This window comes from Phascolarctos cinereus, unplaced genomic scaffold (genome assembly GCF_003287225.1).
Source record: "Phascolarctos cinereus isolate Bilbo 61053 unplaced genomic scaffold, phaCin_HiC Scaffold_726;HRSCAF=1367, whole genome shotgun sequence".
NCBI classification, from domain to species: Eukaryota; Metazoa; Chordata; class Mammalia; order Diprotodontia; family Phascolarctidae; genus Phascolarctos; species Phascolarctos cinereus.
Genome location: NW_027556098.1, coordinates 25,036,143 through 25,052,313, shown reverse-complemented (window position 1 = coordinate 25,052,313; position 16,171 = coordinate 25,036,143). Strand labels below are relative to the sequence as shown.

At 37.1% G+C, this 16,171-nt stretch overlaps 1 protein-coding gene across 1 annotated transcript in view; it reads left to right on the top strand.

Moving 5' to 3' along the window:
• The first annotated feature begins 9,005 nt into the window (after positions 1–9,005).
• LOC110212819 (beta-1,3-galactosyltransferase 5-like) overlaps positions 9,006–16,171 on the top strand; it is a 58,566-nt gene continuing 51,400 nt past the window's right edge. Inside the window, exon 1 of the mRNA XM_020992909.2 lies at positions 9,006–10,075. The gene's annotated coding sequence lies outside the window, so the exon portion shown is untranslated. The remainder of the gene's footprint in view (positions 10,076–16,171) is intronic.

The following is a 16,171-nucleotide window of genomic DNA, read 5'->3' as shown; positions in this document are numbered from 1 at the left end:
TTACTATGACTCAGAAGAAAGCACAGAAGACATCCAGGCTATTGAGTAACATTCCAGTGGAAAACATTGGTGTGGTGAGTGAGAAAACAAAAGTTTACGCTTCTGAGCATATTGATTTATTAAGCAATACATACCAATTGCATAACAAATCAGAACCAGACCTTCTCTGCTTTGGCACTGGACCCTGAATATAGGGGGAGATGGGTTTTTATTCATTAAAAACAATATGTCAAATAAGACCAATTAATTAAAAGAAAACAATGAGGGAACAAAATTAGATAATCTGATTTCTAATTGGAAGAAAGATTAGGGACTTTCCAAGTTGGTAGAGAGAGAATGAACAGGGACAATTGCCTGATATCAGAAAAAGATATGTTCCATTTCCCCCTGCCCTATCGAGTATCTGTATTCAATCAAAAGAACATGGAAACAATAACTGACTGATCAGAAAGGGGCCACTTTTCAGATAAGACACGTGTTGCTTGAGATATGTAATTGTGAGAAAACTCCTTGCAACAACCTTCAGATCTGGCCAGATTTCTGGTCAGCATAACCTAGGTCCCAAGCAGCAGGCAGAAGTGGCCCAGCTTCCCAACGATGCAGGACTAGGTTCAAACGATGCAAAGGCCTGTCACAATTCCCACAAATGAATAAAGTTTTCTCATAAGACAGAAATTAGACTAGACCCATAGTTAAGTAGAAAGGGAGCTGAACTAGCTCCAGAATTGAGTCACAAGATGGAATCAGTGTGGTTCACTCAATTCCCACTACCGTTTGCTGTTCTAATTCCCTCATTGGGGAGATCATGGAAAAGAATCACCTAGGATGTCCAGGTACAGATGAGCTATGCTCTGCGTCATTGTTGAGAACTGCTCAGTTCATGAAATCACAGATTCATTTGAATGTGTATAATAGAAATTTTATTTTGTTGTCCATTGACAAGCATAAGTATTCAAATATATTAATTATCGCAAAAGGGGGAAAAAAAGCAGGAAAAAAAATAAGCAGGTAAGTGGAAACTAACCCATTAAGACTTCCTATGGCATTGTAAATGACTATACATGTCTTTTTTAAAAGTCTTTAATTTATTTTTTAAATTAATTAATATTTTTTTTCAGGCAGTTGGGGTTAAATGACTTGCCCAGGGTCGCACAGCTAGTAAGTGTCAAGTGTTTGGTCTGAGGTCGGATTTGAACTCGGGTCCTCCTGACTAAAGGGCCAGTGCTCTATCCACTGCTCCACCTAGCGGCTCCTTGTGTCTTTCATTTTTTACGTCAGCATGGTTTTACCCAGTTTCTTTCTTCCTTTCTGTCCCGGAGAGCTATCTCACATAACAAATAGAATTTTTTTAAGATGACAAAAAGAAAAAAGACGAAAAAAGACCCAGCACAACTGATCAGTACATTGAAAGAGTCCAAATATATGTGCTATGTGCAACAGCTTTGGACTTTCCACCTGCGTGAAGGCATAGTTTGGGGATGTCCTCTCATAGTTCTTTTGAACCATGCTTATTCTTTATGATTTTGCAATATTGACTTTTGACATTTTTGGGTAAGATTGTTCTTTCCATTTACACTGTAGAAGTCATTGTGTATGTTGTTTTCTTGACTCTGCTTCACTCTGCATTGGTTCACATAGATTTGTCCATGCTTCTCTGTATTGCTCACATTCATAGCACAGTAATATTCCATTTCATTTTTCCAAAAGAATTTTGTTATTTTATTTTTTGGTGAGGGCAGTTGGGGTTAAGTGACTTTCCCAGGGTCACACAGCTAGTTAGTGTCACATGTCTGAAATCGGATTTGAACTCAGGTCTTCCTGACTCTAAGGTGGGGAGCTTTATCCACTGTGCCACCTAGCTGCCCCAGAATTTTGTTATTTTATCAAGTTCTTAAAAGTATCCCCTTGATAATTTGATTGATGGAGCATTAAAAGTGGACTAACTTTGTTAGCATTTTCGTTTTTATTATATTGGCATGCCTAACCATAAGCTCTAAATATTCCTCCAGCTATTAAGTTGTTTTCATTTCTTTTTTTTTGTAAGTAATTAATTTATTTTTAGTCTTCAACATTCACTTCCATGAGAATCTGAGTTTGAAATTTTCTCCACTTCCCTCTCCTCTTCTCCCACCCCCACAACGGCATGCAAATCTGATATAGGCTCTACTTATATGTTCATATTAAACATATTTTCCCATTAGTCATGATGTAAACAACAATTTGAACTCATGGAAGGAACCACAAGAATGAAATAATGAAACAAAACAACAAAGGAAAAGGAGAGCAAATAGTATGCTTCTGTCTGCTTCAAACTCCATAGTTCTTTCTCTGGATGTGGATAGTGTTTTCCATCGTGAGTCTTTTGGAATTGTCTTAGATCCTTGCGTTACTGAGAAGAGCTAAGTCTATCAAAGTTAGTCACTGCATAGTGTGGCTATTACTGTGCATAGTGTTCTCCTGATTCTGCTCATTTCACTCAGCATCAGTTCATATAAGTTTTCCAGGTTTTTCTGAAGTCTGCCTGCTCATCATTTCTTATAACACAAAAATATTCCATTACATTCATATACCACAACTTGTTCAGCCATTTCCCAATTGATGGACATCCCCTCAATTTCCAATTCTTTGCCACCACAAAAAGAGAATGTTTTTGTACATGTGGGCTCTTTTCCCTTTTTTATGATCTTTTTGGGATACAGACCTAGAAGTGGTATTGCTGGGTCAAAGGCTATGCATATTTTTATAGCCCTTTGGGCATAGTTCCAAATTGCTCTCCAGAATGATTGGATCATTTCACAGCTCTATCAACAGTGAATTAGTATTCTAATTTTCCCACATCTTCTCCAACATTTATCATTGTCCTGTTATGTCATGTTAGGTGTGATGTGGTACCTAAGAGTTGTTCTGATTTGCATTTCTCTAATCAATAGTGATTTAGAACATTTTTTTACATGGCTATAGAAAGCTTTAATTTCTTCCTCTGAGAACTGCCTGTTCATATCCTTTGACCATTTATCAATTGGGAAATGACTTGTATTCTTATTAATTTGACTCAGTTCTCTATATATTTTAGAAGAGAGGCCTTTATCAGAGATACTGGTTGTAAAAATTTCTTCCCAGTTTTCGTCTTCCCTCCTAATCTTGAATGCATTGGCTTTGTTTGTGCAAAAACTTTTCAATTTAATGTAATCAGATTATCCATTTTATAATGTTCTCTATCTCTTGTTTGATCATAAATTCTTCTATTCTCCATAGATCTGAAAGGTAAACTGTTCCTTGCTCTTCCAGTTTGCTTATAGTATCAGTCTTCATATGTTTTTATTTCTCTAAGTACAACTTTGGAATTGTATCTATACAAGTCTTTTGTGTGCCTTGGTAGATTGATTCCCAGATACTTTATGAGTTTTGTAATTATTTGGATTCTATTATTGCCACTTGGATTTTGTTATTATTGTATAGAAGTGTGATTGATTTTTTAGGATTTTATTTGAGGTCTGCAACTTTGCTGAAGCTATTGCCCTGATTATTTATCTTTGCTCATTCCCTAAGATTTTTTAGATGTACTATCATATCATCAGCAAATGGGACTAGTTTTATCTTTTCTTTACCTATGCTATAACTATTGCTATTGCTAGCTTTTCTAGAACTATATCAAACAATAGTGGGGAAGGTGGGCATCCTTGCTTTACTCTCATATTTATTGCATGCATATGTGTCTTTAACTTTAATTATTTTTCCAGTGAATAACAGTACCTCAAAAGCTGATTATATTGACTTAAAAGTAATAGTACCCATGTTGTCCTTGTTTTGCTAAACAATTTTGAATGATTGTATATTCTGTATAACATAAATTTATTTTCTATAATTGTTGTTTTTAACTCCACTGTTATTCTTTTGATTTTGCTGTCTTTAAATTGTTGTCATTGAATTAGCTGTCTTTAATCTCTTCAGTTAAGTATTTCCATGTTTAAGATCTTCATTGTTTCTAATGCTACAATAATATTTTATTGCATTCATATACCAAAGTCTGCTCAGCCTCTCCCTAAATGATGAACATCTAATTTATTGGATCCCAAGTTTTGGCTGCTTATTTCAAACTAGAGTATTTTTTTCCCCCTGTGAATAAGCTCAATGGGTTTTAAGTAAGGAAACGTGTATCAAAGAATATGTACGTTTCTGCAGGTTTTATTGTTTAATTCTAATCTGCTTTTCAGAAAAGCTAGATTAATTGACATGCCACCAACAATGTTAGAGCATATTTGTTTTTATTATAGCTATGCCAACATTGAATTTCATCCTTTTTAAAAAAATTTATTTAGAATTTTATTTTTCCCCAGTTACATGTAAAAACAGTTTTTAACATTTGTTTTTGAAACTTTGAATTCCAAATTCTGTCCCTTCTTCCCTCCCCCCTGCAATTGAGAAGGAAAGCAGTTTGATATAGGTTATGTATAGTCTTGCAAAAGTTATCCATAATAGTCATGTTGTGAAAGAAAACATAAACAAGAAAAAAAATTCAAGAAAAATAAAGTGAAAAAAAAAGTATGCTTCAATCTGTATTCAGATGTCATCAGTTCTTTCTCTGGAATGGATGATATTTTTCATCATAAGTCCTTCAGATTTGTCTTGGATCATTGTATTGCTGAGAATAATCAAGTCATTCACAGCTGATCATCTTACAATATAGCTGTTACTTTGTACACAGTACGTTTCACTTTGCATCAGCCCATGCAAGTCTTTCTAGGTTTTTCTGAGAGCATCCTGCTCATCATTTCTTATAGTACAATAGCATTCTATCATAATCACATGCCACAACTTGTTCAGCCATTCCTTGATTAATGGACATCACCTCAATTTCCAATTCTGAGCCACCATAAAAAGAGCTACTATAAATATTTTGTACATAAATATTTTTGTTTGTTATCTCTTTTGGGATACAGACCTAGTATTAGTATTGCTAGGTTAAAGGGTATGCATGGTTTTATAGCCCTTTAGACGTAATTCCAAATTGCTCTACAGAAGGGTTGAATCAGTTCACGACTCCACCAAAAGTGCATTAAGGTCTAATTTTTCCCACATCCTCTCCAACATTTGTCACTTACCTTTTCTTCCAATTAGCCAATGCTGCCAATCTAATAAGTATGAAGTAGTTTTTCAGAATGGTTTTCATTTGCACTTCTCCAATCAATAGTGAGTTATATGGCTATAGATAGCTTTGATTACTTCATCTGAAAACTTATCATATCTTTTGATTATTTATGAATTGGAGAATGGCTCTAATTTGACTCAGTTCTCTATATGTTTGAGAAATGAGGCCTTTATCTGAGAAACTTGCTTCAAATTTTTTTTTCACATTTAGTATTGCTAATTGTATTTCCCTCCATCCTGTTGCCCCCCCACCTCCTTTCACCCTCTCCCTCTTCAAAAGTGTTTTGCTTCTGACTACTCCCTCCCCCAATCTGCCGTCCTTTCTATCATCCCACTCCTTTTCTCTTATTCCCTTCCCCTCCTACTTTCCTGTAGGGTAAATAAGATAGATTTCTATACCCATATGTTATGTGTATATGTTACTCCCTCTTTGAACCAATTTTGATGAGTGTAAGGTTCACTTACTCCCCCCCCCTTGTTCCCCCTGTTCTGTAAAAACTTGTCTTTGCCTTTTTTTTTTTTGTAGGCAATTGGGGCTAAGTGACTTGTCCAGGGTCACACAGCTAGTAAATGTCAAGTGTTTGGTCTGAGGCCGGATTTGAACTCAGGTCCTCCTGACTTCAGAGCCAGTGCTCTATCCACTGTGCAACCTAGCTGCACCTTTTCTTGCCTCTTTTATGTGAGATAATTTACCCCATTCTACCTCTCCCTTTCCCTTTCTCCCAGAACATTCCTTTCTCACCCTTTAATTTTATTTTTTAGATATCATCCATTCATATTAAACTCACACCTGTGCCCTCTGTCTATATATACTCCTTCTAACTACCCTAATAATGAGAAAGGTCTTATGAGTTACACATATCATCTTCCCATATAGGAATGTAAACAGTTAATCTTATTAAGTCCCTTATGATTTCCCTTTCCTGTTTTCCTTTTTATGCTTCTCTTGAGTCTTGTATTTGAAAGTCAAATTTTCTATTCAGCTCTAGTCTTTTCATCAAGAATGCTTGAAAGTCTTCTATTTCATTGAATGTCCATTTTTCCCCTGAAGAATTATACTCAGTTTTGCTGGGTAGGTGATTCTTGTTTGTAATCCTAGCTCCTTTGCCCTCCAGAATATCGTATTTCAAGCTCTCTGATCCTTTAATGTAGAAGCTGTTAAATCTTGTGTTATCTTGATTGTGTTTCCATAATACTTGACCTGTTTCCTTTTGGCTGCTTGTAATATTTCCTCCTTGACCTGGGAACTCTGGAATTTGGCTGTAATATTCCTGGGAGTTTTCCTTTTGGGATCTCTTTCAGGAGGTGATTGGTGGATTCTTTCAACTTCCAATATACACCTTAAAAAAGAAACAATAAAAGAAAATCAAAAGAATGAAAAAAAAGAAGACAATGTAAAATAGTTCACTGGAAAAAGAACTGACCTGGCAAATAGATCCAGGAGAGATAATTTAGAAATTATTGGACTACTTGAAAGCCAATAAAAAAAAAAGGGCCTAGACATCATCTTTCAAGAAATTCTCAAGGAAAATTGTGCTGATATTGTAAAACCAGAGGGTAAAATAGAAGTTGCTAGTGCTCCTCCTCACCCTGGGACTGCCACCTAGGACTGCGACCCGGATTCAAGTATGGGTAAAGCCATGGCCTCAGTGCTAGCAAAAAGACCCTTGTAATCTCCTTCTGAACATTTGTTTGACCCCTTTACCATCTGTGGGCTGAGAGCTCTGGAAGCAGCCAGTGTTCCTGCTGCTGCTGCCACTGCCACTGCTGATTCAGTGGCTCCCAAGGTCTCTTCTTGGTTCGCTGGGGTTGGGGCTGTGCTGGCATTGTGCTCCACTCTCACCCAAGTGGGCCAGACCTTTCCTGTTGACCTTATAAGTTGTCTTTGGTGTCTGGGGGCTGAGGGGTCTGGAAACTGCCACTGCTGCCACTGGTTCAGTAGCCCAATGCCTATTCTGGATTTTATGGGGCTGTTCTGCTCTGCCTGCATTGGACTATGCTCCTGTCTCACCGTGGTGCACCAGACCTTTCCTGCAGACCTTCCAAATTGTCTTAGGCTGGAAATTTGTTTCATTCTGCCTTTTTGTGGGTTCTGCTTCTCTAGAATTTGTTTAGAGTCATTTTTTGAAAGGTATTTGGAGGAGTTTGGGGAAATCTCAGGTGAATCTCTGCCTTTACTCTGCTATCTTGGCTCTGCCTCCTCCCCAACCAAAAATTTCATCTTCTTTTGTTAATTTGATGGAGGGAAGGCGGCAGGTGGGATCTCAAAGTTGTTGTGATTTGCATTTCACTGGTTATTAGAGATTTTGAACATTTTTTCATATGCTTGTTCATATCCTTTTATCCTCATATCAAGAATTGCCTAATATGTTTTGATCATCTATCAATTCTTTTTTTAATCTATCAATTTTTATTTGGATAACTTTATATCAATTCCTTATAAGTTTTGGATGTAATATGCGAGATTAAATAAGAAAAGAGGTCTGAAATAAAAAAAAATTGGAAATATTTTCTTTGTCCAAAAGAAAAAAAAGAAAAATGTCTTTAGGGATATCAGGAGATATATTTGAGGACTATTTAAAATTACTCAATGCATTCTTAGAAGGTAGTTGAGTCATCACATATATCGATTATGGTAAAGTTCAAAGCACTTTGCTTGTGATAAAAAAGTTTTCTTGGTTGTGTAATATACTGAGCAAACATCAGGTTATACAAGGTCAGTTGTGAGCATGACCAAAATAAGATTGAATTGAAATGAAGAAACTCCTTTCCTATGATATGTATTTGTATATCCACAAGAATGAACAATGAGAAAAATTCCTCAGTTCAAGAGCTGTATTGAGGTGGGGCAACTAGGTGGCACAATGGATTGATCGCACTGGTCCTGGAGTGAGGAGAACCTGAGTTCAGATCTGGCCTCAGACACTTGACATTTACTAGCTGTGTGAACCTGGGCAAATCACTTAAACCTGATTACCAAGCCAAAAAAAACCCCTAAAAAACAAAAAACTCAAAGCAGATAGATAAGGGATTCATAATTCTCCATGAGTCCGCTGGATAGATTTCAGTAGGTCTGTGAACATGGATGGGAAAACATTAGCATCTTTGTTTTCACTAACCTCTAATCTAAATTTAGCATTTACTTCAGTTATGAATGTGGACCACAGGTATCAAACACATCACCAACTATTCCCACTCTTGAGTGTGGCTGAACCAGATTAAAATGGTTATCAAATTATCAAAAATGGTTATCAAAATTAAATTGGTAAATATTTAATAAAATAAATAGAAATGCAATAGAAAATAGATAATGTTATTGTGTGATTTTTTAAAGAAAATATGTGGTCCACAGGGATCCTTCTGTACAGTTTGGGGGCCCCCATTTCTATTTGAGTTTGATACCACTGATAGATAACTAATTACTCTGACAAGTGGCTGTAGGCTTCACCAGCTACCAAAGGCATCCATGACACAAAAAGGGTTAAGAATCCCTGAGCAAGACGATGATATGAAAAACCTTTATAGAATCACAGAATTTTCAAGCTTGAGATTTAGAGATTTTCTTTCTTTCTTTCTTTCTTTTTCTTTCTTTCTTTCTTTCTTTTCTTCTTTCTTTCTTTCTTTCTTTCTTTCTTTCTTTCTTTCTTTCTTTCTTTCTTTCTTTCTTTCTTTCTTTCTTTCTTTCTTTCTTTCTTCCTTCCTTCCTTCCTTCCTTCCTTCCTTCCTTCCTTCCTTCCTTCCTTCCTTCCTTTCTTTCTTTCTTTCTTTCTTGGCTAGGCAATGGGGTTAAGTGACTTGCTCGGGGTCACACAACTAGTTAAGTGTCAAGTGTCTGAGGCTGAATTTGAAATTAGGTCCTCCTGACTCCAGGGCACATCAAATACTTCTGATAAAAGTTTGATATCTAAGAATTGTCTATCAAGAGGAGAAAAAAGAACATTCTCATTCAGCCATATATAAGGAATTAATTCAGATATCTTTCTAAACAGTAAGTAGTCAAAGCATATGACCAAATAGTTTTCTGAACTCCAAACTTTTGACAATGAAAAAATACTTTAAATTACCAATGAGAAAAATACAAATTTTTAAAATGTTGAGTTTTCATCTCATGTCTGTGAAACTGGTAAAGGTGAGAAAATATGGAAATAAGTGTTAGAGGAGCAGACAGATTAATATACTATTGGTGGGATTTTGAGCTGCTCTATCTGTTCTGGAAAACAATTTGGTATCACGCAAGAAAAGTTACTAAACTTGTCATATTATTTGACCCATTGGCTAGGCACATCTCCCAAGAAGGCCAAAGACAAAAAGAAAGGTGTATACTGAAATATTAATAGCAGCATTTGTATGATTGTAAAAATAAACAAAAACATAATCTGGAAACAAAACGTTAATTGGGAAAATGATTGAACAAATTGTGGTCTACAAATTAAATGGAATATCACATCATAAGAAATAATTAATATAGGGAATTCAAAGAAATGTAGGAAGACTTATATGAACTGATTCAGGGTGATGAAAGCAGAACCAGAATAATATACTCGATTCTACGATAATATAAAAGCACAAATAGCTATAAACGGCAGTTGAACTTTGATTGATTTCTTTGACTGAACTTGGTTTTAGAGAACAGATGATGAAATATCTTTCTTGTGATTTGGGAGAGAGGTATGAATGGAATTATGGAAATGGAATGTTGATGTCATGCATGGCTGTTTTGTCAGTTGGTTTTGCTTGCTTGTTTTTCTTTGTTACAAGGAAGGGTTTAATGGGGACAAGGCAGCTGATATATTTGAAAATGACTGTGATGTAAAAAAAGAGTAATAATAATGTTTTTCTCTTTTTTTATGTGATTGAGTCTTCCTATTTTGCGCTGGCTAGAAGTTCAGCAGCTACTCACCAGCCCAATCCTGCTACTGATCAGCATGTAAGTATGGTCTGCTCTGTTTCTGACCAGGATGAATTCCTCTATTCTTGGGTAGCCTGATGGCCCCCCATTCTCAGGGCTTACATTATTGATGCCAAACTTCATGTGGACACCCAATTAACTTAGCTTGCTGTAACCTAGAAGTACCCAACTCAAGAGATCTGCCAGTCTCAAGTTTGTTCCATAGCATGTATTACAAGCTTGTGCTACCATGCCCAGTGATAATTTTTTTTAATAAGTAGAATTTACCCAGCATTGTAGAGGAAACAGAGGGCATTGTAGAGGAAATAGAAAAAGTATATTATATCCTACTGTGACAAGTGAAATCTGAAATAATCGAGGAAACAAAGATTTGAACTTCTGAGGATATTGTTTTATTAAGCAAAACATACCAAATTATATAACAAATTTGGATTAGGCCTCCTTAGCTTAGCACTGGACCCCAAATACAGGGGGAGACAGATTTTTAGGCATTAAGAGAAAACAATTGATAGGATATATACCTTGATATAGATCAGGTAATCTGATTTCTAATTGGAGGAAAGAGTAAGGACTTTCCAAGTTGGGAAAGGGAGATTGAACAGATGCAATTCCCTGAAATCAGAAAAAGAGGTGTCCTACTCCCTACCAACTGTCTGTATTCTATTAAAGGAACATGGAAACAATAACTCATTAGCCAGTGCAGGGTCAGTTTTCAGATAAGACACATGGGTTGCTTGAGATGTATAATTGTGAGAAAACTCATAACATCAATCTTCAAGTCTGATCAAGTTTCTGGCCAACATAACCAAAGCCCGTACTTAAGGGTCTCTAAGCAACAAGTAGAAGTAGTCTAGCTCTCTAGCCACTCAGAACTAGGTTCAAACAATTCAATAAAGTTTTCTCCCGATTCTCATAATTGAATAAAGTTTGTTTTCCACAAGACAGAAGTTGGACTAGACCCAAAATTGAATAGAAAGAGAACTGAGCTAGCTCCAGAATTGAGTCACAAGATGGAGTCAGTGTGGTTCTCAACAGACCATCATCAATCAATGCTGAAGCCATTGACCATTTACCTCAGGTTGAAGTCAATCCCCCTCTAGACAAATTTCCAATTAAAGAAGAGGTTTTGGATGCCATTAGGCTCCTCTCCCCTGTGGCAAAGCACCTAGTTCTGATTCTATTCCAGTTGAAATCTATAAGATGGGGGGGGGGGTCCATTTTTCATACAAAAGCTGACTGAAATTTTCTGAGTTATACGGTAAGAGGAGGTTATCCCCCAGGAATTCAAGGATGTCTCCATTGTCCATCTCTATAAAGGTAAAGGAAATAGGTTGTCCTGTAACAATCACAAGGGAGTCTTTCTCTTAGTTATTGCTGGTAAGATTCTTGCCAGAGTCCTCCTTAAAAGGCTGATACTTCACTTGGAAGATAGGCGTCTACCTAATACCCCATGTAGCTTCAGAAAGGGCTGAGGAATGGTCATTATAATTTTTGCTGTCTGACAACTTCAGGAGAAATGCTAAGAGCAGAACAGAGGTTGATAGACAATATTCATTGATCTGACCAAGGTCTTTGATACAGTCAGTCAGGAGGGCTTATGGAAAATTATGTCAAAATTTGGTAACCTGGAGAAGTTCATCAGCATCATATGTCAATTTCATGATGGCGTGCTTGCCTGGGTTCTAAATAATGGACAATGCTCTTGCACTTTCTAGTCACCAATGCAGTGAAACAAGGCTGTATGCTTGCTCCCATACTTTTCAGCATGATGTTTTCAGTCATATTGTCAAGCACCTTCAGTGAGGATGAACAGGGCAAAGGTCAGCTACCTCACTGAAGGTAAATTATTTAACTTGAAAAGGCTACAAGCCAAGACAAAAGTGGAGGGAGCATTGTGGCATGATTTTTTTGTTCGCAGATGATTGTGCACTCCATGCAGCCTCTGAAGCTGAAACGCAACAGATCAATTCTCTGCTGCTTGTGCTAATTTTGGCCTTACAATTAACACCAAGAAAACACAGGTGCTCCACCAGCCAACACCACACCATCCACACATAGAACCATTGGTTACAGCAAATGGGAGAGTTTTGAATGCTGTGGATAAGTTCGCTTACTTTTACTTTATTTTATTTAAAAAATTTTTTAAAATTTATTTTGATTTATCAACAATCACTTCCATATGCTTTTTTAAATTTTTTAAAATTTTTTAAATTAAAAAAAAAACTTTTTCCATATGCTTTTGAGTTGAAAATTTTTTCTCCCTTTTTCTCCCCCCGCCCCAAGACGGCGCACAATCTGACATAGGCTTTACATTTACATACCCATTAAACATATTTTCGCATTAGTGAAGTTGTAAGTAAAAATTAAAACCAATAGGAGGAATCATCAGAAAGACGAAACAAAACTCAACCGAAGGTAAAATTAAGTGATAGCAATTCGACTTCTATAGTTCTTTCATTGGATGTGGACAGCATTTTCCATCCCGAGGCCTCTGGAGATGTCTTAGATCCTCGTAATGCTGAGAAGGGTTCAGTTTAACAATCTTAGTCATCGCATAACGTTGTTGTTATTGTGAACAAAGTCCTCTTGGTGCTGCTCACTTCACTCAGCATCAGATCATACAAGTCTTTCCAGGTTTTTCTGAAGTCAGCCTGTTCATCATTTCTTATAGCACAATAGTATTCCATTACATTCATATACCACAACTTGCTCAGCCATTCCCCAATTGATGGGCATCCTCTCAATTTCCAATTCTTTTTGGCAGTATACTTTACAGGGATGTACACATTGATAATGAGGTTGACACATGCATTGTCAGAGTTCACTCAGTATTTGGGAAGCTCTGAAGGAAAATGTGAGAGAGCAGAGATATTAGACTGACTACCAAACTGAAGGTCTTAAAGAGCTGTTGTGCTGACCTTCTTGCTGTATGCCTGTGAATCCTGGACAGTATACCAACACCATGTCCGGAAACTGAATCGCTTCCATTTGAAGTGTGTTGGGAAGATTCTGGGGGGCAGCTAAGTGGCACAGTGGATAGAGCACTGGTCCTGAAGTCAAGAGGACCTGAGTTCAAATCCGGCCTCGGACCAAACACTTGACACTTATTAGCTGTATGACCCTGGGCAAGTCACTTAACCCCAATTGCCTAAAACAACAACAACAAAAGAAAAAAAAAAGGAAGATTCTGAAGATCACCTGGCAGGTATCAAACACTGAGGTCTTTTCTCAAGCTAAACTGCCAAGCATTCAAACTCTACTGCAGAGATCACAATTGTGATTGGCTGGCCACATTGTTCAGATGCTAAATGTACGCTTGCCTACAAGACTATTTTATGGGGAACTCATACAAGGTAAGAGCTCACATGGTGGTCAGAAGAAGTGATACAAGGACACTCTCAAGATCTCTCTGAAGAACTTTGGAATTGATTATATTACGTGAGAAACACTGGCACTGGGCTGCCTAGCATGGTGTTAGCAAAGCAAAATTGCAGTAGCTCAAAAGAAACGTGAGATTCACAAATTTAGAGAATCCACCCCAAATGTTCACATGGACTATTTGTGGCCAACCTGTGGTAGAGCCTTTTGAGCTCGTATTGATCTGATCAGCCACAGCTGGGCACACTGTAACTTGACTCCAACATAGTGATGTCACTTTAGTCCTCTTTGAGAATGAAGGCAACCAACCAACTACACTGTACTATACTAAATTCTCTATACATTAATATACTATACTGCACTATACTATACTGTAGTATATTTGGATAGAAATGAGGGCCACTAACCTGTACATAAGGATTCCTATAGGCTACACGTTGACTTAGTAAGTCACATATTAAAATTATTATGTTTTATTGAACTTCTAATTATTTTGTTAAATATTTCCCATGTGCTGGGACAGTGGGAGAAGGCTTTGTGAAGGAGGAAACATTGAACTGGACATTCTCCTTACAACCTACCTTTTCTGTCTTTTACTCTGCTTGCTTTCATGTACTCTACAGCAGTATATTCTAGTCATACTGGGCTACTTATTGTACTGTTGTTCAGTTGTGTCAGACTCTACTCTGTATGACCCCATGGACTTTTAAAAAAAATTTATTTGTCCATCAGCTACATGATTTATGACACATGTAAACAAATCAGCACTGCAGTTTGATTAATCATTATCATCATACAATTTTCTAACTGGAAAGGACATTAAAGAGGCCATCTATTTCAGCACCTCATCTGTACAAAGGGAAGAATGCCAAAGGCAAAAAAGTACCATGCTTCTCACCCCTGAAGTTCAGCCTGGTGGGTACAGATCTGAAATGGGTAAAGTGATTGAGTCTTTAGGGTCCCAAGGAAGGCTTGCCTGGCTTTGCTTATCTCTGGCCTGCAAGACTAAGGAGAAACAAAGTCAGGTTCAAGGGTAACTTGTCTTCCTATTCATGAAAAGACCAGAACTATTTCTGAGACCACCCCTAGAAAGGACCCATCTATTTAGATTTTTAAAAAATATTAATTAATTAATTTATTTTTAGTTTTCAACATTCACTTCCACAAGATTCTGAGTTCCAGATTTTTGCCTCATCTCATCCCTCTCCCAATGCAAGAGAGCGTGCATTCTGAATACACTTTCCCCTAAACTGCCCTCCCTTCTATCCCCCACCCCACCTTATCCCCTTCCTCTTCTATTTTCCTCTAGGGCAGGATAGATTTCTATACTCCATTGCCTGTATATCTTATTTCCCAGTTGCATGTGAAAACAATTTTTAACATTTGTTTTTAAAACTTTGGGTTCCAAACTTTCTGCCTCCCTTCCTCCCCACCTACACTCATTGAGAAGGCAAGCAACTCAATACAGATTGTACCTGTGTAGTCATGCAAAACACTTCCATAGTAGTCATGCTGTGGAAAACTAACTATATGTCTTTTCTTTTTAAAAATTTTATTAATTTCTTTTGATTTATCAACAATCACTTTCATATGCTTTTGAGTTGAAAATTTTTCTCCCTCTTCCTCCCCATCACCCTCCCCAAGACACCACACAATCTGATATAGGCTATATATTTACATTCCTATTAAACATAATTTCACGTTAGTGAAGTTGTAAGTAAAAATTAAAACCAATAGAAGGAACCATCAGAAAGATGAAACAAAACTCAACAGAAGAGAAAAAAAAGTGATAGCGATTCAACTTCCATAGTTCTTTCTTTGGATGTGGATAGCATTTTCCATCATGAGGCCTCTGGAGATGTCTTAGACCCTTGTATTGCTGAGAAGGATTAAGTTTATCAGTATCGTACAATGTGGCTGTTTTTGTGTACAATGTTTTCTTGGTTCTGCTCACTTCACTCAGCATCTGACCATACAAGTCTTTCCAGGTTTTTCTGAAGTCAGCCTGTTCATCATTTCTTATAGTACGATAGTATTCCATTACATTCATGTACCACAACTTGTTCAGCCATTCCCCAATGGATGGGCATCCTCTCGATTTCCAATTCTTTGCCACCACAAAAAGAGCTGCTATGAATATTTTTGTACATGTGGGTCCTTTTCCCATTTGTATGATCTCTTTGGGATATAGCCCTAGAAGTGCTATTGCTGGGTCAAAGGGTATGCAAATTTTTATAGCCCTTTGGTCATAGTTCCAAATCGTTCTTCAAAATGTTGGGTCATTTCACAACTCCATCAACAATGCATTAGTGTTCCAATTTTCCCACATCCTCTCCAACATTTATCATTTTCCTGTTTTGTCATGTTTGCCAATCTGATAGGTGTGATGTGGTACCTCAGAGTTGTTTTGATTTGCATTTCTCTAATCAATAATGATTTAGAGCATTTTTTTCATATGACTATAGATGGCTTTAATTTCTTCATCTGAGAACTGTCTGTTCATATCCTTTGACAAAACTAATTATATTTACCTTCATCCTATCCTGTCGCCTGTTTATCCTCTTCTCTCTTTTGACCTTGTCCCTCCTCAGAAGTGTTTGCTTCTGATTACCTCCTCCTCCAATCTGCACGCCCCTCTATCATCTCCCTGCTCTCTTATCCCTTTCCCCCCTTATTTTCCTGTAGGGTAAGATAGATTTCCATATCCAACTGAGTGTGTGTGTTATTCCCTCCTTA